Source organism: Chenopodium album, chromosome 8 (genome assembly GCF_948465745.1).
Source record: "Chenopodium album chromosome 8, dcCheAlbu1.1, whole genome shotgun sequence".
Taxonomy (NCBI): Eukaryota; Viridiplantae; Streptophyta; class Magnoliopsida; order Caryophyllales; family Amaranthaceae; genus Chenopodium; species Chenopodium album.
The window spans coordinates 33,528,833-33,555,923 of NC_137841.1; positions in this window are offsets into that span (position 1 = coordinate 33,528,833).

Below are 27,091 nucleotides of genomic sequence, written 5' to 3' on the forward strand. Positions count from 1 at the left end.
GACAACGCATCCGCCTGATTGTTATCCGACCTGGGCACTTAATTCAGACGGAATTCCTCAAGTGCCCCAGCCTCTTCTTTGACTGCCTGAAGGTATTTGATCATAGCCGGATGAGCTGCCTCATATTTTCCCTCATACTGGCTAACGACCAACTGTGAATTAGAGTAGGCGTCAATTTTAGTTTCCTCTGCTGCCTTACACATGCGGATTCCGGCTAGCAGGGCTTCATACTCCGCCTCGTTATTTGAGGCTTGAAACTTAAACCGTAGTGCATATTCAAATTTGTCCCCCTCAGGGGACTCATATATAATTCCTGCACCGCAGCCGTTCTTCGTTGAGCTCCCGTCTACATACACTTTCCAAACCTGGTCAATGTTATCCGCTTGAACCGATCGTGTCATTTCGACAATGAAGTCGGCAAACGCCTGACCTTTCACTGCCTTTCTAGGTTCAAAAGTGATTTTAAGACTTTGTATTTCAATAGCCCATTTTAACATTCTGTCGGATGATTCTAAGGTAGACATTGGCCGCTTGAGGGGCTGGTCGGTGTAAATTACCACCGGATGGGCCAGAAAATACGGTTTCAATTTCTTGAAAGCCATATACAAGGCAAGGCCAAATTGTTCAACCATGGGATACCGGAGCTCAGCATTTTTTAGAACATGGCTAATGAAATAGACCGGGAGCTGAATGTCGTCTCTCTCAGCAGGGAGAACAGGACTGAGGGCATGATCTGAAACAGTTAGGTACATGTATAACACCTCTTTAGGTAGTGGAGTAACAAGCCTTGGCAAAGAGTGCAAGCGTTCTTTCAGCCATTGAAAGGCCGCCTCAACATCATCCCCCCATTCAAATCTGGTCTTCTTCCTGATTTCTTGGAAGAAGTAAAGGCATTTGTCACCTGACCGGCTGAGGAACCTCCCCAATGCCGCCAGGAAACCGGTTAGTCTTTGCGCTTCCTTGACAGTGCGGGGTGACTTCATGTCAATTACCGCCTGTATCTTCTCGGGGTTAGCCTCTATCCCCATTTGACCAATCAAGAATCCGAGAAACTTCCCAGACTCAACACCAAAGATGCATTTCTTAGGATTTAACATAACCCTATGTCGCCTGAGTGTGGTGAAGGTTTCTCGGAGATCAGCAAGGTGATCCACCTGCTGCTTGAATTTGACTATCATGTCATCTATGTACGCCTCCACATTCCTCCCAATTTGATTAATGAAGACCGTATTAATCATCCGTTGGAATATAGCCGGCGCATTTTTCAAGCCAAACAACATCACAGTGTAACAGAATAACCCCTGATCAGTGACGAAGGTCGTCTTCTCTTGATCTTTCTTCCATAGGGGTATCTGATGAAAGCCGGAGTAGGCATCCATGAAACTCATCAAGGCATGACCGGCTGTCGAATCGACCAGACTGTCGATCTTAAGAAGCGGACAACTGTCTTTGGGACATGCCTTGTTGAGGTCTGTGTAATCAACACACATACGCCAGGTACCATTCGGCTTCTTTATAAGAACAACATTCGCTACACAGTCGAGGAAATTACATGGCCGAATGAATTCAGCGTCTAACAGCTTTTTAACTTCGGCAGCTGCCGCCTAACTTCTTTCCTTGCCGTGATTTCTTTTATTTTGCCAGATGGGCTTCTTTTTAGGATCCACGGCGAGTTTGTTGACAGCAAGATCCGGGCTGACGCCTGGCATCTCTTCCACTTCAAAGGTAAAGATGTCTTTGAATTCCTTCAGCAGGAGGTGCAGATCTGCACCCAATTTAGCATGAGCAGCCGTCCCAACCTTAACCGTACGCTATGGACGGCTGTCGTCCAGAGGTATATCAATGTGGTCTCCAGCCGGTTGGGGACGGAGCTCTGCTGACTGCTCCCCGGTCAGTGATTGCTATTTCTTCTTTTTTTCACCTCCACCAGCAGCGGTGCCTTTCTTTTCTTTCCGGCTGCTGGTAGGGCTGGGGCTGGGTCGGCATCCTTGACATTGTCAAGGTCTATTGGTTCCTGGCCATCTGGGGCCACAGTATCTTTGACGGCTGAGAGATAGCACTCCCGGGCCATCTTCTGATCCCCATTCAAGGAACCAACAAAGCCGTTATCCCTCTCATACTTGATGAGCATGAGGGAAGGGATGATTACAGCCTTGGCTTCGTTGAGGGTTGGCCGGCCCAGGATAATGTTGTAGGCGGTCAGCTCCTGAACGACCAAAAACTTGACGACCAGGTGTCGCCCTTTTCCTTTCTCACCCAGCCGGATTGGTAAATCAACCCTTCCGACTGGGTAAACCTTTCCACCCCCACAACCAACCAAGGGGTGAGTAACCGGATGCATGCTGTTGACATTGTATTTCAGCTTTTGCAGGCACCGGAGGCTGATGATGTCTGATGAGCTGCCGGTGTCAATAAGGATCCATCCAACCAGCTGGTTGGCAACCTTACATTCAATGACGACCGGGTCGTTATGCGGACGGCGGACGCTGCCCTTGTTCTTCTCAGTGATCAGGACGTCTGGGAAGGAGGAGCTAGCAGACGCCTGCTCATTATCATCTTTGTCCATCTTTCGAAGATGGCTCTTGGTGCCCCGGATGGTAGGGCCACCGCCTGCTATTGTGTAGACCGTCTCCTTGTCAGTGTCCGAACTACTAGCAGGCTGGGGTGTCTTAGACGACTGCCCCAGATTCTTCTTATTAGTCCCCTTGGACTTAGAAATGTAGGACTTTAACATCCCCTAGTTAGCCAGACGGTCCAACGCCCGTTGAAGGCTGAAGCAGTCCTTGGTGTCATGGCCAACTTCCTCATGGTATTGGCAGAATTTGTTTTGTTCCTTTATTGAATGGAACTTTTCATTGGATTCGGCTTCTCTAGGGACAGCCGGTCCTTAATTTCCATGAGGATGGAGTTGCAGTCCTTATTAAACTCGAACTTAGGAACGTACGGTTTAAATTCTTTCTTCTTCTTCTAAGACGGCTGGTCAGGATCACTAACCGTCCAGACTTCTTTTCTTTTCTTGCTCTCTTCTTTCTTCTTGGCCGGCTGAGCAGGCCGGCTGTCTTTCTGTTTGTCAGACTTCTTGGAGTCCGACTGATTACTAGGCGAGCAGAGGTCGGTTGCTTGAATATAGCTTTCCGCCTCCCTTAGGGCCACCTGTAAAGTGAAAGCCCCTTTTCTGACTAGGTCGAACTTAAAAGTCGACCCGTCTCTCAGACCCTTGAAAAAGTCTGTAAAAGCTACCTCATCAGACAGTCCTTGGATCTGAATTCTAATCAGATTGAACCGCCTGACATAGGAGCGCAACCCTTCTCTCCCCCCCTTCTTAATGGTACTCAAGTCAAGACTTGTTTTCTTAGCAGGGATGTTCATTGAGAAGTTGGAAGCAAACAGGAAGGCAAGCTTCCTGAAACTATCGATGGACCCGGCTGGCAGGTTGCCAAATCATTGTTGGGCAATTCCCTTCAACGTAGCCGGGAAGCATCAACACCAAGTGGCATTATCCAACCGTTGTAAGTACATAAGGTTGGTGTATGCCATGAGGTGATCTTCCGGGTTGGTGGTACCGTCATAGGTACCTACCAACACATTTTTAACCTTGGCCGGCTGTGCCGCCTTTGTTATCTTCCGGGTGAACGCAGAAGGTTGTTCACCCAGGCGAAGCAGACGAAGCTGCCAGTCCAGTGGCTGGACATTGTTATATGCCGCCTGACCTCTAAAGAAGGTCGGCTGCATGTAGTAAGGTGGATACTGGTCGTAGACCTGAAAAGGTACATACGGTGCAGTCCCAATCATCAGAGGGCCAGAATGGACGGTATTACCGCATGTCTGACTCTCATGCAAGGAAAGTGCATTCCCTGCAGAAGTGTTGTTGAAGTTGTCTGGAAAATTCGACGTAAAAGCCGACTCAGACAACTGTTGATTTCTCTTGCGGGTGATGATCTCCCGAGCATCAAGAGTTGATTTTTTGCTTCCCACGGTGTTGTTGGTATTCCTCTTAGGCAGAAGAATTTTGGACCAATCAATGGTCCCGGCTGCCTTCTCCTTTGGATGAGGAGTTGGCTGCCGATCTCTGACTGACTTCCCCTTTTCCAGAGGAGTCTTCTTCACCGACTGACCCCTACTTGGGCCAGCCCGGCTCTTACTGATCAGATCTTTGATTTCACCCTTGAAACTTGTCATGAACCTCATGATTTTGTCTCGGGTGACAGGAGCTGATCCAGCTGCCGTGTGGGTTTCCCCTTCCGGCTGCCCAGGGGGTCGATTTGTACCCGCCTGGGTGGCACCCCGCTCCAGAGTGTCTCTGTGTCGGATGTGCTTGGTTATTAGAGAGCCATCATCGGCTGTATAGGTTTCAACCTGAGGATCTTCATCCTCCTGGTCTGTAAAAACTTCCGGGTCATCGCCTAGATGCTTAAGGGGTGGTACAGACTCTTAAACCATCTTTAAGGTACTCTCCCCACAGACGGCGCCAAATGTTTTGGGTGTTTTTGTCCCTCGGGAGAGTTACGTCACAAAGATTAGTCCGGCTGAGCTGTACCTGCAAAACAACAGAGACTCCGGGTGGTTGGAGCTCCGCCTCCGAAGATCAAGTTAGTAACTTGAAAGGGAATAAAGAGTACGGAAATTTAGGTGGGGATCTGCTTGGATTCCAAGCTTAGGAGTTTCTTTGATGAGAGAAAATGTAGGTGTAATAAATGATTCAATTTGTCCCCAAAATGGGGAAATTTCTCCATATTTATAGGGTCATTGGAGAATGTGCCCCCATCTAGGTCACTTAACCTAGATTTTGGTGGGATGCGCCATTTTACGGCGCTTCTTGGGATTTGGGCCCTTGAAGGCCGTCATTTCAGAGATTTTTCCAAGGGGGCCATGTGTCAAGGGGATATTAAGCCATGTGGGCCATCCTGAACTCGACATGTGGCCTCCTCTCATTGGTCCACGTGTCTAGGGTATTTTTACCCTAAACACATGATATAATTAATGTTATTTTTTAATCTTTTGTAAAATAATAATAAAATACATGTAACTATATACATTGATCATGGTTCTTCTTGACCATAAGAAAACAGTCTCCTTCATAAGTATCCCGTTGATATTACTCAGAAGTTTCATAATTGACATGATAATTCTTATGTAAATACAAATTTTAATTCTCACTAACTCTCATATGCTCAAACTTCAGGTTGAGATAACAATATTAATAATATTCAAAATACAAAATTTGTATGGTTAGACATATAAATACGTCGTCATAAGTTCTTCATGAACTCTTCTTACATGATTCATAACATGCTATTAAATCGATGTAATCAATAATTTCATCACAACTATAAATCTATTGAAATATAATTTTTTTTTTGGTAATTTTTTTTCATCAAAGTTATAAATACGTCTTATTATACTTTGAATGAACATTGAAATACACCACACTTATTGTATAGAAAGTAATGCATGCAATATGAGATATAGAAAATATGATAACATATTAAACAAATTATACAATAAGTAATGCATCTAAATATCTAATATCAAACATATGCAATGAATAATCCAGTAACCTATGACTCACACATGCATATGAACATACATAAGACTCAAAATAATGCAAGACACTGTACAGTGTGGATTTTAAAAATCCATATTTTATTGAACTACTTGTCCATGTTAAACTTTAATTATTATCATTATGTCGACATTAAAATGGACATATATTCCAAATTCCTTATTCACTAGTCCATTATGTCATGCATATGCATTGTTTATCGGTTCCATCATATACCCGGTATCATCATTTAATTCCTCAAGGTACAATTTTAATTTGCATGCTATTTTGACAATGATATCTGAATACATTTTTCATTGGTACCATCATAATTTTCTTACATTATAGGCCATCTATTGTAATAATTTAGATATCTACACAACTTCAAGAGTATTTCATACACCTGGTATTAATATACTATTACACTATTAAAAGTGTCAACTGCACTATCTTTTCATATATCACATCTTTATGTTGGAACCGATTATACAATCTACACTTCAAGTGTAGTGATTCAAGTATATACAATTGGCAAGATTTATCTCAATGTGCAACATATTTTGATAACATATGGACAAAAGTTGGCTAGAAAACATTTTAAATTACCATTATATATATATAGGGATCATCAGTTTAATTAATTTTGCCAACTTACTCCATTCTCCCCCTAAGTTGGTATACTATCTCATATATGGGGGCGTCACAATTCTTCACCAACTTAGTATACAAATTTGCAATAAAATTCATTTCATGGGAGGATCATAATCAACAAAATTTATCTCTCAGAAGAATTATATTAAACAAGTTTTTATCTCTTCTAAAGAGCAATTTTAAATCATTTCTTCCTTAACTATACATTGCGGGCATAACACATATGTATTTATTATTAAATCTTTCAAAATTTGCTCTCTTTAGGAGATCAATAATTCAACATTAATGGGGAGACATATGTTGGTAAAATATCTCAAACATTGGGGCAATTTTTCACCAACTTAGAATATAATTTCATGTGCATCAAATTTCTTCTCGTAGGATAATCATATATATTCAACAAATTTCTATCTCTTCTGAAGAATAATGAAATTTTGTATTATTTTAGAGATCAATATAATAGGGGGTAATAAATTGTGCAGTTGCTAATTTCTAATTCTATTTCTTATGTGCTGACATACAATAGCCCCAATCAAGAGAATTGTTATACAAATATAAATTTTCTTCTAATTTCACTAGGTGGTGATCTTCAGGATCACTAGAAACATTAATAGTATGATACTAGGTACTTAAAATTTCCACATATAACTTGTACATGGTGAGCTTCTGGAAACCTAATATTTGTCAACATATAAATTATTCTAGTGAACTTCTGGTCACCAATCATTCAGAAAAACTAATATATTATCTCTTGAACTTTTCTATTAACACAAAATATTAAAAATCACAATCCAAATATAGCTCAATCTCAATATTATGTCTTGTCATTCAATTTAGGAAAAATTGCTCCCATTAATCTGAACTTTGCCTCATCCGCCGAAAATAATCCCAACTTTCGTTTATTATCTATTGCACCCAACTTTAGGGGGTATTAATTTTCGTTGCACCCAACAGGTCATCTAACCTGATGTAGCAGGTTACCTAGCCACGTGTCAGCGTATGATTGGCTTAAATTTTTTTTTTTTAAAAAAAAAAACAAAAAAACAAAAAAAAAATAAAAAAATAAAAACCCCACAAACCCACCCATACCCAGCGGCTGCCACCACACCCACACCCCCACCCCCACCCCGCCGGAAAACACCCCCACCCCCAAAAAAACCCTCCCCTGGTGCCGGAAACCACCGCCCACCCCCGGAAACCCCTCCCCTTCCCTCGAAACCCACCCCTTCCCTTCCCCCACCCACGAAAACCCCAGAAAATCACCCACCCCGAAAATTAATTTCCACCGCCCACCCCCGGAAACCCATCACCCACCCTCGAAAAACCCTGACTGAACCCCTAGCGATGGCTAGGGAGGTCCGACTATGGTTTTCGAGGGTGGGGGATGGGTTTTAGGTGGTATTGCGGGAGAGTGGTTGCGGGAGAGGGTGAGGAGGGTGGTTGCGGGAGAGGGAGGGTTTCGGGGAGGGTGGTTGCGGGAGAGGGAGGGGACGATACGCGGGAGAGGGGGTCGGCGCCGGTGATGGTGGTGCTGGTGATGGCGGTGCTGGTGATGGTGGTGCTGGTGATGGTGGTGATGGTGGCTGGTGGAGAAGCTAAGGGTGGCTGTTGGGGTTTTTTTTTTAATTACGTTTTTAATTTTTTTTTTTTCCTATTTTTTTCAACCAATTACATGTTGAAACGTGTGCAAAAAAAAATCAGAAATGTTTACTTGATTTACCGGTTGCAGGTCATTTGGGTGCAATAGAAATTAATACCCCCCAAAGTTGGGTGCAATAGATAATAAACGAAAGTTGGGATTATTTTCGGCGGACGAGGCAAAGTTCAGATTAATGGGAGCAATTTTTCCTTCAATTTATTTCATATATTTAACAAGAGAGAGCGTCAGTACATTATTTCTTTCATATCAAATGAAAATTCAGGTTTTCACAACGGGAATTTATTAAACCACGGATGGCCTAATTATTAATATCACATCCAATCAGTTTTTCTATAGTATTTAAATTATGGTCAGTTTTATAATATTGGTGATCACCTTATTAGAGATACTTTATCCATGGCCATGAATATGATGTGATATAAGTACACCAATGTGTTTCTTTCTACAATTGGCAAGACAATTAACTAATACTCATATTCCAATAGAGCATTGGTTGTAATCTTGATACACTCTAATCTTGTTGGACAACATTTTATACTCTTCTAGAGTACTTTATATAATCATAACATATATTAGAAATTATCTCTTCAGGAGATGCATCAAAATGTGTCACTTTCTCAAATTTGTCATTGTCAATTATTGCTTATTTACTCTTTCAAGGATTCTTATCGTTGTAACCCTTTGGATTACCACACTTCAGCTGTCCTAGTTTCAGTAGAAACAAATCTTGTTCTTCTAGGACATCAACTTAATATGTACATTTATAGCTAGTATATATGTAATGACATTTGTTCATATCCATCTTCAAGATGGTATCATTCTAAATATTTGCTTATCATGTGGCCACCTCAATTAAATATATAATTGATATTTAGGCTAGTGTATGTACCAAACTGACCATCAACGTATTTGATTATTCATGTACACAGATTACATAAAAACAATGGAATAAACACTATCTCCCCCTAATCCTTGCATATGGGGGTTTGGAATCAATCCGCAACTTTTTAAATCCCTTGCACCTTTAATTTTAAGCCATAAACTGTTTTGACAATGTCATGTATCAAATAATGTGTTCCTTTTTAACAAAAGCATGATTAGATAGAATTATACTTACAGAACATTTTTAAAACAAAATCTCTTATATTATGGGCATAATATATATATTGATCATGTAAAGCTTCTCATAATGTCATGTAGTATCTTATAAACTCATAACATTATATCTTGGTCATATAGTTGATATGTAATCATGTTTGACATTCTAATTAAACTTTTCAATGATTAGTAATCATAAAAAAATCAAGCAAACATGCTTCCTTTTAATCACACAAACTATCATTCACTTTTGAATTGAGTAAATCCAGTAGTCTATGCATGTTTTTTTAATTCTCACTTAAAATTCAATATTTAGAATACATTCAAAAGCTTTTGCGAATTGTACATTCTTTCTCATGGATTAATGTCTATATATAAAATCGCATTAGTATTGTGGATGCTATTAAACAACATACATTATTAGAAAGTAATATGCGTATGTTGGTGTATAATATCGCATTTATTTGATTGAAATCACATAATATATATACTATAGAAATCAAGGCAGTACGCTTCATAATAAATTAATAATATAAGCTAAACTAATATTATGACCATGGTATTAAGTTCACGTTAATTGTACAACATAAGTGTATGCAATTATAGGGTATTAGCTTGGAAATTACTATTAATACACTATGTGTCTTCCATATTTTATTGAAACCATATTTTATTGAAATCACCTTTAGACAAGTACTGACATGATTTGGGGGCATCAAGGATAATCATTCATGTCGTTAATAGGATTATGACATCATCCATGTACAATTAATCTCACTAATTATTAAAAGAGCAATACAATAATCTTCAAAGAATTAATTTGAAAAATTACAAATTAACAACAAACTTACTGTATAACATATTTCAACGCCTAACAATGATAGCTGGTAGTCACGCAATATATAATTCACTAAATTAATATGAAGTATATATGTTTAGTATTAAAATATTTTACAAACAATATGAAATAATTCTCCCTCCACAATCTGTTGTTCCATTTTATTCATCAAACTAGAATAAATGGTAAAATACTTCTTAAGATTGTAGACAAGTGATTATCATTAATAAAAGTCACCAAGTCAGACCTTAGGTCACAAGACAAGGGAATACCATGATATTAATGATAAAATTAAACTACAATTTATAACTTCTAGAGATATACTTGAATATACGACATATCTTTCACAATATGGTATAATATATCTTAAATCCTAATTGGTAACTGTAATCAATAACTTATACTAATGGTGAAAACAAGGAATCTTGTCATTCCTTGTTAAAAATTTTCCCGCTTTTTTTCCCCTTTCCTTTTTAATTTTTTTGCCATATTTTAATGACATCTATATATTTTATAACCTATAATAATAGTCATTTCCATTTTGACAACATATTTAATCCAATCATCAATCATCAATAACTTATACTAAAGGCGAAACCAGGAATGACACTTGTCATTTCCTAGTTAAAAATTTTCCCGCGTTTTTTTCCCTTTCCTTTTTATTTTTTTTGCCATATTTTAATGACATCTATATATTTTATAACCTATAATAATAATCATTTCCATTTTGTCAACATATTTAATCCAATATTAATCAATTAAATTTTTTACATATATTCTATATATACTAGGAAACTTTTAATTACAAAAATACTAACATAGATTAAAAAAATAAGGTATTGGAATATATCGTTTTCCAAGATTATTATAATATTATCAATATCAATTTTAAAGAAAAATCATTTTTGTAGCATACTTTGTACGGACTATTAGGCCCTGTTCTTTTCACCTTACAAAAATAATATTAAGTAAAAATAATTTCAGTTCAGTGAAAATAAGTTCAGTTCAGTAAAATTAATTTCAATTCAGTAAAAATAATTTTAGTTCAGTAAAAATAAGTTCAGTTCAGTAAAATTCAGTTTTCTTAAAGAACAATTATAATCAATAACTTATACTAAAGGCGAAACAAGGAATGACACTTGTCATTTCCTGTTTAAAAATTTTCCTGCGTTTTTTTCCCTTTCCTTTTTAATTTTTTTGCCATATTTTAATGACATCTATATATTTTATAACCTATAACAATAGTCATTTCCATTTTGACAACATATTTAATCCAATATTACTCAATTAAAATTTTTACATATATTCTATATATACTAGGAAACTTTTAATTACAAAAATACTAACATAGATTAAAAAAATAAGGTATTGGAATATATCGTTTTCCAAGATTATTAGAATATTATCAATATCAATTTTAAAGAAAAATCATTTTTGTAGCATACTTTGTACGGAGTATTAGGCCCTGTTATTTTCACCTTAAAAAAATAGTATTAAGTAAAAATAATTTTAGTTCAGTAAAAATAAGTCAGTTCAGTAAAATGAATTTCAATTCAGTAAAAATAATTTCAGTTCAGTAAAAATAAGTTCAGTTTAGTAAAATTAAGTTTTCTTAAAGAAAATTATAATAGAAAGTCAGTAAAAATAATTTCAGTTCATTAAAAATAATTTAACTTCAGTAAAAATAATTTCAGTTCAGTAAAATTAAGTTCAGTTCAGTAAAGATAAGTTCGGTTCAGTAAAAATAATTTCAGTTCAGCAAAATTAAGGTGAATCAAACAAGGCCTTAATCTTAAAACTATACGTAACGTTAATGAGAACAAAATAATTTTGTTATAGTATACTTCGTACATAACATATATTGGAAAATTAAATCTAATTGTTCTAAGCATTTATGTGATTATTTTATTTTAAAAAAACCTACTAATTACTAAAAATATATTTAAAAAGTTGATTATAATCATCAATAACTTATACTAAAGGCGAAACCAGGAATGACACTTGTCATTTCCTGGTTAAAAATTTTTCCGCTTTTTTTTTCCTTTCCTTTTTAATTTTTTTGCCATTTTTTAATGACATCTATATATTTTATAACCTATAATAATAATCATTTCCATTTTGACAACATATTTAATCCAATATTACTCAATTAAAAATTTTACATATATTCTATATATACTAGGAAACTTTTAATTACAAAAATACTAACATAGATTAAAAAAAAATAAGGTATTGGAATATATCGTTTTCCAAGATTATTATAATATTATCAATATCAATTTTAAAGCAAAATCATTTTGGTAGCATACTTTGTACGGAGTATTAATCTTAAAACTATACATAACGTTTATAAGAACAAAATAATTTTGCTATAGTATACTTCGTACATAACATATATTGGAAAATTAAATCTAATTGTTCTAAACATTTATGTGATTATTTTATTTTAAAAAAACCTACTACTCACTAAAAATATATTTAATGTTATGAAATATCGTGTGGATGACCATTATGCTCCTTATATCATTCCGGAATATTCTAGATATATGATGTATTCTTATCTAAACATATTTGTGGATGTCCATCTTGTATCACTCTAGAACTTTCTAGAGCTTAGGGTTTATTATTCTCCAAGCAAACTCTATCAATTATTATGGAGTATATATATGTATACCTCCATCATATGAAAGACAAGTAGAATACACATTTTAATTCCCTCTCAATGTTTATATTTCTCCTTATTTTACAACACGTTATCAGCACCAAAGCTCTAAATTTATTGTTGATTTCTTAGGTTAATGATTAATTTGTTGTATACTGAATGTGCTAAATTATACTCATTATTATCTTGTTATGTCGCATCTTGAGAAGAAATTAGAAGGAGATTAATCTTGATCATGGGTTTTGATCTTTTAATAATGAAATCATACGTTTCAAGAATGTCATATCAATCCCAATCCTCATTAATTAATTTGGGACTAGTATGAGTAGTCTCACGATATTAATAATTTGGAATGTTAATGGTAGTGCTGCTTTATTTAATTACAAAGAACTCTCGTATTGTTTTTCGATTGCATTGGTTTTTTTTTTTATCTTGAATTATTGTTTTACTTTATTTTCTTTTCATTGACGTTTTCATGAGTTACAGGCTAGCAGATGACGTTGACAACATGAATTTGACGATAAGGCTGGTTTTTATAGTGGGAAAGATTTTGATATCAGGATAGTTCATCCTCAAATATCCAGTTATTGTTAATTTTAAACCTTTACATAATATGTTTATATTGTTTTCCAAATTTTCGTATTTTTATTATTATTCCTAGAGTTCAATGAGCAATTTGGGAATAGTTAGATTTGATGCAGAAAATAACTAATTAGTAGTTTTGTTTTGACTATGAGTTTTGTTTAGTTTGAATCTAAAAGGGTATTTAGAATTATTATTGGTGTTAATTTTATGAACGTATGGTTTTCATGAACTTGTATTACCTATATTTTCTAGATTTTGCTATTACTTTTCCTATCCGTAAATGAGTTTGGTTATTTCTCTATGCTTCATAGCAAATATGAATGGTTTGATTTAGCAATTATTTACCCATATAATTTGTTTGTAAATCCTATGTCTAATGCCTTGAATGTTTGTAAATTGTACGAAGTAAGCATAAGGCACATGTGAAAGTATTTATAATTTATGTATTGAATTATGCCATCTAAAACAAGCGATGCGACGGGGGTAACAAATTATAGCAACGTCGAGTTGGTTTTCGCATATTGCCCGGGCAAAGGCGCATTTCAATTTCAAATTGAAACTCGAAAAAGAGGCCTTCTTCCTCCACGTACATGCATGATCCAGTCTATTTCGAATATCCATTTGCAATTTCCAATCAACAAGAGGCAAATCTTTTGGTGTTGAATAAAGTGATCACTAGTGTTGAAAACTGACCAGAGTTCAAATTTAGAGAAGTGATTGGATGTGATAATTAAATTAGGCCATCCGGGTTTAATAATTATTACCCGTAATGGAAACATGAAGTTTCATTAGATAATGTTATGACGCTTTTTCAATGTTAAATACTACCTCCGCTTCTTATTACTCGCAACAAAGTACAAGAATGCGGAGGCCGAGGCAAAAGATTGAAGGGGGATTAATTAAGGGGAGGGGTAAAGTATTAGGGGAGTTAAAAGGGAGGGAAAGGGAAGTGGTCCATGTGAGGAGAGAGAAAGTGAGGGAGGGAATCTTTTAGAGTGGGGATTTCCCACTCTTTTTTTCTGATTTATTCCAAAAGGCTCCAAATTGTTTGGCTCCTTATTTTTCCCTCCTTCCCCTTTCCACGAAAATTCAAACTTTTCCCCAAATTCAAATTTGTCATTGATTTCAAACAAAAAGACCTCATTATAAAGAGGTCTCCCATCCAACTTACCCCATTTTTTTAAGCAAACTATTTTGAGAATGGGATAAGTGGGTTGGGGTGGGGATAATTTCAGTATCACAGTATTGTTAAAACACCAACAATTAGTTAGCAAAATACAGGCAGCCCTACAAATTACATCTTCCTACATAATCAAATTAATCCTAATTTCCAAAAGCTGTGTTAATTCCATCAGCAACATCATATGTACAGAAATCAGGCTCCATTGAAGACCGCAAAAAAAAGCCACAGCCGCCATATCATCACCTGGCCTTCACCTAATCTGAAAAAAAAAGGACTCATGGATGATTTCTTTGATGATGATTTCTTTCACATGCATCATCTTTATGCACAAGAACAGCAGCAGACAGAGTTTTACAATGAGGGACTCCATGAATACTTCTACTCAGGAGCAGATTCACAACAGCAACAAGGCAACAACTCCAGTGAAGACAATGCATATGATGCAGATGATGATGATGCACAGGAAGAGGATGGTGAAGAACATGATGCACATCAACAAGAAGCACAAGTAATTACAAGAGCAAGCAGAGAAATGACTGTGGTTGAAAAGAGGCATCTAGTTGATGAAATTATGCTGAACATGGAAGGGGACTCTTTGCCAAAGGGATTTTTGTCCAACTTAGCAAAAAAACACAATGTTCATAGATCCACTACAACCAGGTGGTTCCAGGTAATTAAAAGACACTTGCTTGAAGGAAATGTCATTGATGTTAGAACAAAAAAAAAACAGGTTCTGTTGGGCCAAAACCAAAAGAGTACACTGATGAATGGTTAACTTCAGTGCCTCTATATAAGAGGACCACTGAAAGGAGCTATGCTGCTGCCCTTCATGTGTCCCCTTCAACCATTCATAGATAAGGAAAAGGGGTAGGCTCAGAACACATACAACAAACAATCATCTAGCACTGTCAGAAAATCACAAAGTTGCCAGAATGAAGTGGGTTCTAAGCTGGGTGAAACCTGCTCCATCCTTAGGGGACCCTACTTTCATTGACATGCAATACACAATTCACATAGATGAGAAATGGTTTTTTTTTGAACCCTGAAACCAGAACATTTTACTTGCTGCCTAATGAAGAGAACCCTTATAGAGCACAACAGTCAAAGAGATTCAAACTCAAGGCAATGTTCATAGGCATGGTTGGAAAGCCTTTATATGATGAACACAAGAATATGTTGCATGATGGGAAATATGGGTTATTCCCTTTTGTGAAATATGAGATGGCAAAGAAGAAGAGCAAAAATAGGGACAAAGGCACATTGGAAACAAAGGCAATACAGTCTGTGAACAGAGATGCTATAAGGGAAATGTTACTCAATCATGTACTGCCAGCATTGTATGAAAAGTGGCCTGCACAGCTACCTAAGAATGTTACAATTCAATGGGACAATGCAAGACCCCATCAAGTGCCTAATGATCCTGAGTTTCAAGAAGCATGTCAAGCATATGGGTTTAACATCCAATTTGTGTATCAACCAGCTCAGAGTCCAGATTTAAATGTTTTAGACTTAGGTTTATTTAGGGTGATTCAATCAATTCAATATCAGTCATTCCCTAAGAACCTAGATGAGCTAATTGCAAAGGTGGATGAGGCATGGAATTCATTTGATCCAACTGTCAACAAGTACACTTGGATAACACTACAAAGTTGCATGCTTAAAATTCTGGAGAAGATGGGAGGGAACAACTTTGTCCCTCCACATATGAAAAAAAGGCATTTGGATAGTCTAGGTCTACTACCAGACTTGTTAGAAGTGGACAGGGATCTTCTAAACAGTGTAGTTAACTACTTGAACACAATTGAAGTTCAAACAATCAGCAACCATCTATAAGAAGCTAACATGGAAGTGGATGCAGATTAAGCAACAGGGGACTCTTTACTCAAGCTTTTGGGACACAAAGACTGCCACACATAACCACTCATCCCTAAACTTTATTTTTTTTGTTTTTGTTTAAGTTTTGGTTATGTGTATTTTGGTAAATAGCAAGTCCATATTTAATGGCAGTCTTGTACTAAGGAAAACTTGATCAAAGTAAACTTTTGTAAGTAACAAAGACCATTTGTAATGATGAAAATCAAGATTACTTTTGTTTAAAGTCCATCAGATAGGATTTTATGTCATCAAAGCATAGTAGATAATGGGTACCTCAACAGCAACCTCTAAGAGAAGTCACTAGAGCTTCCACATGTATCAACTAGCTCTCAGCTGAGTCCCTTCATCATATGGATTTAAAAAACTGAATTGCACTGTATGTGGGGGGACCCATTGCATTATAGGGCCTTTATTTTTGGGACTCAGGTACTCAATGTAAGGGACAACAAAATCAACCCACAAAGACAGTGCAATAACTAGTAAAACAGAGGCAGGAAAACAGAGGCAGCAGAATCAATGAAATGCAGCAACTACAATTGAGCTATCAGTTGAGTCCCTTCATCATTTGGAGAACTAAGTGTCACTGATGCAATACACAATTTGGGACTCATTGCATCTAAGGGGCCTAGAGGGGGACTCATATGCCAGTGCACATACATATACAAATCAGGCATCAATAACTATAGCACAGCCAAGTACAGATTCAACCAACAAAGCCAACACAGGCAAGTAAGTGAATAACCAACAGAGACAACTACTCTAATGATCCAACACACTTAACAACCCCCAATGAACCAACACATCCAACTACCCCAAGAGCCAACACAACCAACAATCCAAATTAACCAACACAACCAACAAGTTGATTAACCAACACAGCCAATAATCCAAATTAACCAACACAGCCAACAATCCAAATTAACCAACACAGCCAATAATCCAAATTAACCAACACAGCCAACAATCCAAATTAACCAACACAGCCAACAATCCAAGTTAACCAATACAGGGAACAATCCAAATTAACCAACAAAGCCAAATATCCAAATTAACCAACACACCCAACAATCCAAGTTAACCAACACCGGCAACAATCTAAATTAACCAACAAAGCCAAATATCCAAATTAACCAACACAACCAACAATCCAAATTAACCAACGCAACTAACATTCCAAATTAACCAACACAACCAAATTAATCAACAATCCAAACCAAATATTGCATTCAAACCAAGTAAAACAGAACAATTGAAGTCCAACCAACTATCATATCACAAAAAAGGACTCAAACAACATACATAACCAATTATCACCCACAAGTTGATGCAATTAACTAAAACAATTAAATTAATTGCCAAAAAAAAATTAAACTTTAGGGTTTAAGAGATTACGCTGCCCATTTAGTTATGGGGGTTGGAGAACTGGGGATAGTAGATCTGGTGATAAGCCGAGTAGACATCATCAGGCTCCAAACCAGCAGGTAGCCCAGACCGTATGCGGTTAGCACCAGAAGTAGGGGCATCTTCCACCACAGCCAGCATGGGGTGGGACTCAGGTAGGCGGAGAACCTCCTCAGCAGTTAATTCAACGGGTTCAGACTCCCCAGTCTCAGATCCGGTGTCTGGAACCCCAGCAGCAGGTACAACGGCGACGGAGACAGCATCTCCAGCAGGTTTTTCTACAGGAAGAACCACGGAGATAGGTACAGGGTCCAGATCAACAACGGTGGTAGTAGGAGCGGGCCTTTTAGATCCAGAAGCAAGCTTTACTTTCTCCTCCTCGTCGCTTGAAAACTCGGCCAATTTAGCATCCCTTATTTTTCGCCGAGCAATAAAAGAAGCGCGGCGAAGGGGTTTCATCACACCAGATCCCCGACGGGGGATGTAGGTAGTAGCAAAAGAAGGACGAGGGTTGGATCTTTTAGTAGCAGTAGAAAGGGACTCGTAGCCCATCAGATCTGGGTTCACTTCATCAGAGGAAGCCATTTTTACAGAGAAAAAGAGACAGACAGAGAAGAATACGAAGAATTGAGGAGAGAGAAAGGAGAAAACAGATTAGAATAAGAGAGAGAGACAGAGCGTTGGGAGAGAGAGAGAAAGGTAGAGAGAGAGAGAGATGGGTATATGAAGAACTAGGGTTGGGTTTGATTTCTGGAACATTCAATTCCAGAATTCAATTCGTTCAACCACACCCAACTTCAATTGAATGCTGATTCATTGAAGGAAGTAGTTGAGAATTTGTAAAGTTTTAAATAAATTGGGTAAATATGGTGGGAATGGTTAAATAAATTAATCTAAGGATAATTGTAAATAAAACAGATTAGTAGTAATAAGTTGGTTTTAAAAAAATAAAGTAAGGGTAAATATGTCAATTTGTAGGGTAAAACTTACTAAAATAGGAAAGAAAAAATTTTGTTGCGAGTAATGTGAAGCATCCATTTTTGGAAAGTGTTGCAAGTAATAAGAAGCGGAGGTAGTATATAAAATTAATTGAATGGAAAGACGTAACATTGAGATTGAGTTATATGTTTTGATTTTTTTATATAAAGGAGTAATGGATGATAAAGGAGTAATGGCTGACCAGAAGTTCACCAAAATAACTTATATATTATTGTCAACTATCAAGTGATCAAAAGCTCACCAAATACACTATTTAAGTCTTTAAAGATCCAGAAGATCATCACCTACTAGAATTACGAGCAAGTGATTTATGCTTGTATAACAATTCTTTTGATTGGGGCTATTATATGTCAGCACATATGAAATAGGAGAAGAAAGATAAACGTACAAATGCACAACATATGTCTCCCCATTGACATTGATCTCCAGAAGAGAAAATATTATTGAAAATTTAATAATAAATACACATGAAATATAAAGTTAATGAATAAATGATTCTTCATCGAAATTGTTCTCCTGAAGAGATAAATTTTGATCGTGATCCTCCCAATGAAATGAATTTTAATGCAAATTTATATACTAAGTTGGTATAGAATTAGGCGCCCCTATAAAAGAGATATTTTACCAACTTAGGGGGAGAAGAAATAGCAAAAGTTGGGAAAATCGAAAAAAAATTAAGAATATTAATGTTCCCTTTAATGGTAGTTTGAAAAGTTATATATGTGCCAACTTTTGTATATATATTATCAAGATATGTTGCACATTTATGAATTGATTTGATTTGTATTCAGTTATGACTCATGTTGCATAGCGTTGAAGATACATTTGACCATATTAATTATGTGTATATATTGAGATAAAGTCTTGCCAATTGTAGGTGTAGGTTGTATATGATCGATTCCAAAATAAAGATATGTTTAATAGATATGATATTTGGCAAGATAGTGCAGTTGACACTAATAGCGTAATAGTATATAAATACCATAGTGTATGAAATACCCTAAAAGTGGTATAGATATCTGAATTATTATAATAGATGGCCTATGATGTAAGTACAATGAGAAATGTATTCAGATATCATAGTAAAATAGCATGCATAATGTAAGTTAAAGGAATTTTATGATACCGGTACATAATGGAACCGATGAATAATATGCATATGTATAATGGAATGGACTAATAAATAAGGGATCTGAAATATATGTACATTTGATGTCAACATAATGATAATGATCATAAGTTTATCATGGACCCGAAGTCCAATGAAATATGGAATTTTAAATCCACACTGTACAGTGTCTTGCATCATTTTGAGTCTTATATTCATGTGTATGTGAGCCATAGGTTAATGGTTTATTGCATATGTAGGAAGTTAGATGCATTACTCATTGTATAATTTGTTTATATGTTATTATGTTTTATATATCTCATATTGCATGGATTAATTTCTTACAATGGTTGTGGTGTATGTGAATGTTCATTCAATGTATAGTAAGACATATTTACAACTTTGATAAAAAATTAGAAAGAGATATTTATATTCTAACGGGCTTATAATTGTAATGAAATTATTGATGACACTTATTTAATAACATGTTATGAATCATGTAAAAGGAGTTCCTGAAGAACTTATATACGACATATTAAATGCCCAACCCTACAAATTTTTATGTCTTGAATATTGCAATTATTATCAAACTCTTGAAAAGTCTATGTGACTACATTATTGACATCTCAACCTGAAATTTGAGCATATGAGAGTTAGTAAGATTTACTATTTGTATTTACAAGAGAGCTCCTGTCAATCATGAAACATCTAAATAATATCAATGGAATACTTATACGCGAGAATGTTTTCTCATGGTCCAGAAGAACCATGATTAGCGTACATAATTACATATGTTATATTATAATTCATATGAGATTGAAGAATGACATTAATATTATCAAGTTTTGTCATAAAATTATTATTAATGAATGTTAAATCAAATAATGATCACCAATATTTATTATTAACGACTTCCGGAAGAAGTCATAACCGCATGAGTTTAACCTTTTTAATCAACTATTAAATATAGATTTGGAATGGTGATATTAGAGATAAACACATGTATGGTGAAATGAAGACACTTCACATGTTCACGTGAAGACTTGAAGAATTGAAGATGCAACTTCGGCTTAGGAGATTCGAAGATCAACGTATGATATTTTACTTACTACATATGAAAAGATATCCAAACATATTGGTTCATTGTTGCGGCACTAGAAGATCTCAAGTTATGTATTCATCAGGGGGAGAAAATACGCGCTGCACTCTTATAACATTGACCATGGTTTTGTCCCACAGGTTTTAATGAGGCAGCATCTCGAGCGTATTACGAAGAATGTTGTACTCTTTTTCTTTCATTAGGTTTTTATCCCACAGGGTTTTTCCTAATAAGGTTTTAACGAGGCACAGTCTTTGATAATGGACATCCAAGGGGGAGTGTTATAAAAAATCGTGTGAATGACCATTATGCTCCTTATATCATTCCGGAATATTATAGATATATGATTTATTCTTATCTAAACATATTTGTGGATGTCCATCTTGTATCACTCTAGAACTTTCTAGAGCTTAGGGTTTATTATTCTCCAAGCAAACTCTATCAATTATTATACTATATATATATGTATACCTCCATCATATGAAAGACAAGCAGAATACACATTTCAATTCCCTCTCAATGTTTATATTTCTCCTTATTTTACAACATTTAAAAAGTTTATTAGAATACTAATTATCCTAAAGTAAAATGAACTCAAATAAATTTTCATATTATGCCAATCAAAGTGTGTCAAAAATTTATGGACAAATGTATATGACTTCGTATATGGGTACTAACCTAATTAACTAAGCTAATAATTTAATTTTCTTATATAAAATGTTATATCTTCTAAGTTTCTATTACTATATTTTTTTTTATACAATCCAATTTAATATTCTTTACATTTAATTTAAGTTATTTTGTTACAAATAAATTTTCTGGATAAATTATTGTTGAATTAACACCATATTTATTATTTATTTATTGTAAAATTTAATTATGACCGTGCATGGCATGGGAGTTAACCTAGTTATATCAATAAAAGCGATATTGCATCGATGAACATAATGATTCAATTAAACTGCCAATATAAACTAATTAAGTCTTATAATATTTTCAAATAAAATCATCATGCTCCAAGCCAAAGTATGCCGAATTCATTATGCACGGATGCACCTCATCATAGTATGCCAAATATAACCCAAATGAACCACCATTAACCCTATAGAAACTACAGAGAAAAGGTTGCTTTTATTCTCATATACTCAAAAGGTATCTATCTATATATTATACTAAAAGACAAGCGCCTCAATGTGAGGATGACAAATGTCACTCTCTCATTGGCTTATCTTATGTATAAAATATATCTATATAATTACTATTTACATATTCAAGCATATAGTTATTTTTTTTAAACTTCAAACCATAAAAGCAAGTTTCTATACATGCATAAGATTTTCATGATTTCCTAACATAAATATTGATTTAATTTTTTTATAATAAATATATGCTTTCCAATACTACAAATAATCCATAAAGTCTTTCCAATCTTTATTTATAGTAAGTTAAAGAATAATAATTAATTTTAAGCAATATGATTAAAGTGGCATAATTAAAAAAACAAATATTTCGTATTTTGAAAGGCTAATATTGTTTTTTTTTTTTATGAAAATTAAATAAAATCGATAGAATTTAGTTTGACGTCAATTATGAAATCAATACAAACATTTAAAAAAAAAAATCAGATGTACAATAAAATATTTTGCACCTATTATAAAAGCTACCCTGTAATGAATGAAAGTTATTTATGCTTTATTGATAAAAGTTACCCAAAATAGTCTACAAGTTATCCTAAATTCAATTCAAGTAATCAGATGAATACAAAAGTTTTTGATTAAGATACAAAATAGTGTAAAAATTACTTTTATCGTTTGTTGTACTCCTTGACAAATACTGAATGATGAGCCGATCGAAATGTTGTCTTGGAAAAAAATACATAATCTTGAACATAAATTTAATTTTAATCAGCCTTTCATTTTCTATACAATGTCTTTTACAATGACCTTTTGTTTTTCTTGCATTAAAAAAAAATAAATAAATAAATAAAAAAAAAAAAACTGAACCAATAACCAATCTAAACAAGAAGAATAAAAGTTAAATTGAATTAGACATTTGACGGAAAAGAGATAGATATAAATTGTAACTATTACTTGTGTTTTAAATTGTAATATTCGTATTAACAATGCTATTACTTATGAATTTTTTTTAGAAAAACTAACATTTTGATTTAAAAATCGTGCATTGCTCATGTACTATACTAGATATACAACAATCATGTGCAATAATTTATGTTGTTTTATACATAATAATACTTTTTAACTATAATAGTATGTGTATATAATATAATATTTTTTATAATATAAAAAAGTAAATGTATATAATATAATATTTTATAACACGTGTCCTCCATACCAAGTGTAGTCCCAATCACCACTACACCAATTGGTTGTTGGTGTAGCGGTGATTGAGACTACACTAGGTAGGGAGGACATGTGTTCGCTCCCCTGCAACAACAATCGGAAGGAGAATGAAACCTAATAACCTAGAATTGATCCTCAAATCTGGATTAGCCCAAAGGGTGAACCAGATAGGACACCCAAAACTCAATGCATATATGACGGGAATTAACTTATCCTTTATCTATCTTATACAAAACTCCAAAGTCTATATTTTTTTTCAAAATATAATAATAACATTTGTAAATTTTTGTTAATATGAAAGTTATAAACCTGTCAAAATGTATATATAGTTAAATTGTTTAATAACTTATGTCGAATGCGTAGTTTTATTAAAATTATTTGCATGTAATCATTAAATGTGTTGGATGTTGTGTAGCTATGCAATGTCCAAAACTTTAGTTGAACGACTTTGATTTAGTGATTGTACGGTAAAAAGATATTGACTTCGATCTTGAAAACTAATAGTCTAATAAATTCTAAATAGAAAAATTAAAACAAAAGGAAATGAAAATAGTAAATGACTTTAAATATTGAAATAAACATAACCTTTTAAATCAATTTAGCGAATTCAATAGATAATTTTAAGGCTTTTAAAATTAAATGGGGGAAAATTGATGAGTGACATTTATGTCACTCCTAGGATAGTGTTTATGCCTTGTTTTAGCTTGTCTTAGGGTGTTTTGTAGTTGTTTTGTTCAAATAATGCGTGCATACATGTCTCGATGTGATTTTAATGAAATCGCGTATATTGTTGTATGCTTGCCTTCATTGTGTGTTTGCACCGTTCCCTATACCTTATTGCTTCCCTTGGTGTTTGTGCTTAGGTATTTGAAGTCTTGGATTGCAAAGAAGAAGCCAAGGAAGCATGAGAGAAGAATCGAAGAAAGCAAGGTGCAAGGGCGCAAATAATGTGCGGGCGCGCAGCCCTGTGAGAACCCGCGCAAAATTGGCGAAATTGCAGAATCGAGGCAGAAAGTTTTGCGCGGCCTGTGCGCGACATGTGCGCGGGCGCACACCCACACCGTGCGGGCGCGCACACCTAAGCACTAGCCGCGCAACCCACAAATGCGCGGGCGCGCAGCTACTTTGCGCGGGCGCGCAGGCTGCTGCGAGGGAGCGCAGGCCACTGCGAGGGCGCACAGACCGCTGCGAGGGCGCACAGATCCTTGCGCGGGCGCACAGCGGGTCCTGTTCAGCGTTTTTGCGCGATTCTTTATATATTGCGGGGCTTGTTTTGTAAAAGAAGAACTTCATTCTTTTAGATCTTTTTCCCTAGTTTTAGGAGAGCTTCTCTATCTAGGTTTAGCTTAGGATTAGAGTAGTTTAGAGAGAGAAAGTGAGGGTTTCACCATTGTTGAGCTTGGATTTTGAAGAAGAAGATTGATCATCTTGTTTGTAGACTTTCATCTTCAATCAATGAGAATCTCTAACTCTCTCTCCTCTATTTTTATTGTTTTATTTTGATTATTATTTTTGTTGTTGGTATTGCTTGTTGATCATGTTGATTCTTGATTATTTGTTGATTAATCTTGTTATTATCATGATTAGTGAGTAATTTCCCTATTGAGGGGATGGTTGTGGTGTAGTTGTATCTTGAGCATGTTCTAGGTTTAGAGTTGATTTATTTGTGATTAAAATCTTTATATGCTTGATATTCTTTAATCCTCTTGCAAGTGCACATTGTTGGTTGATTAAAGGTGAATCTTTGCTAACAAGGAACGGAAGTTGACTTAGTTAAGGTTCATTAGTATCGATTGTTATTTAATAGTACCTCCTAGTATATGGTTCTAATGTGGAAACATAGAGGCATTGTTAGGAGAAGCCAATTGACCCCGGAAGGCGGCTAGATTGGATCCTTTATTTCGATATTTGAGCATGTTTAGTTCATAATTAATTCAATTTCTATGCCTTTGTTTATGTTCAAGTGAATGCTATTCCTAAACCATTTCCCTTAATGTTTTATTTCTTGTTTTAGCATATTTAGACTTTAGTTTATTTATCTCCTATTCCGGACTAGCTTAATTGTCGATAACATTTGGTGGTGTTTAACCGTTCTCTGTGGTTCGACCCCTATGCTTGCCTTATACTCGTATTAGGTTTGTTTAGGTTGTATAAATTGTATTTGATCTAGGTGTAGTCGTTTGACGACGCGATTATTACCTTGTCAAATTTGGCGCCGTTGCCGGGGAACGGCTTCCATTACCGTTGTGTTATCTTATTGAGACTAGTCCATTGTATATATTTTTCCTTTGATTTATTTTTTTTTCTCTTTGTTTTGTTTTTGTTGATGAAAAATGGCACGTTTTTCTTTTCCTCAATATGATGGTGAGCCTTTTTATGTCTATTTCCATAGACTTGTAGAGTTTTTGAACTATAATGGTTGTAATCCTTGTGAAGCTTGTGAGATTTGTTATTGTGGCATGAATGAACAAACGAGATATGAAGTTGAAAGTAGGTTTAATGGTGAATTTCAAGCATTAACGGTTCATAATGCTTGGAGCTTTTTTGTACGGTTCGCTAAGGATGTACGCAATAGGGCATGTAATGTTGCTAATTTTGATTCTCAATGTGATAATAGTTTTATTGGTGGCATGAATCCCCATGATTTGTCTTGTGATCCTATATGTGAACCTAATACAAGTGATTTCAACTCTTTTTCTCCTATTGTTGATGATGAATCTCATTTGCTTGATTATGCCCCCTTTCCCCAATATGATGATGCTCATGTTTATAATGTGAATGATCCTCCCTCCTCATCTTCTTTTTCTTACATGGCTCCAAATGATTTCCCTTATGCTCCTAATGAATCCTTTTATGAGGGTAATTCTATGGAAAATTTGAAGGAAGAGAAGATAATGAAGATAATGGAGATGATGGAGAGGTATAACGAGATGAGGGAAGTTGAGAATAGGGAGAGGGAAGTTGAGAATAGGGAGGTGGAAGCTAGAATGAAGATGCTTGAGAGCCAAATTCTCCAATTAGCCAACTCTCAAGAAAATGCCCTTCCTTCTTCTTCTCTTCCCCATATGAGTGAGGATCCCATTAGAGAGCATTCAAGTGATGGTGAAGGAGTAGAGAATGAAGAGAGTGTTGATTTTGAAAATCCTAATTCTCTTTCCCATCTTGATAAGTCTCAAGTGTATGTTTGTGACCCTTCAATCTACGAGTATATAGACTCTTTTGAGGTAATGTCCCACATATTTTTCGAGAGTCATATGAGGACTTATAGATTATTGGATGATTTCATCGAGAACACTTCTTGGGACTTAGATGAGTTTGAGATGAATCTACCTCCATTCATGCATGATTTTGGGACCTTGGGTTTTGAGATAGTTGAAGGAAAAGTTGTCTATTGTGGTGAAAAGGAGGATAAGGTTGATTCCCTTGGAGTTTTTGAGCTTGAGGGAGGTGTAGATCGTGAGTGCCCTTCGTTTGAGGACTCTATGATTGATTTTCATGCCCTCATTGGCGATGTGAGGCCTTGTGGTGAGGGAGTAGCTACCCCTTTTCCCGTTTCTCATACCCCTTTTTCTCTAAGGTTTGACCACATCCTTTCTTACCCTATTTCTCTCCCTTCCTATCTCAAAGAGCCTATTGGGGAGCCGCCCTCTATGGATGATTTTCATGTCCCTCCTTCCATCATTGTTGAGGATAAGAGGAATTTTGCAAAAAAAAAATTTTGTGATGAGGATTTGCCTTTTTCCTTTTCTTTCCATTCTTCTTTTCCTTCTTCTACTTCTTACTTTCTTGAGTTTCCTTTCGATCCTTCTTCTTCTTTCTTTTGGCATCTCCCTCTTCACTTACGTGCAATAATTTTGTTGCACGTCCTTATTCCGTCATTTGCCTATTTACACCCCCATGAAATGTGTAGTAGTGCATTTGACAAGCTCTTGCGTGCGTTGAATTATTATTTCCTAGAGCGGTCTCGCTTAGACGTTAAACAAGCCTTTGCGGGAAGTAACCCGTGTTTTATTGCTTTCATTTTCTTTTG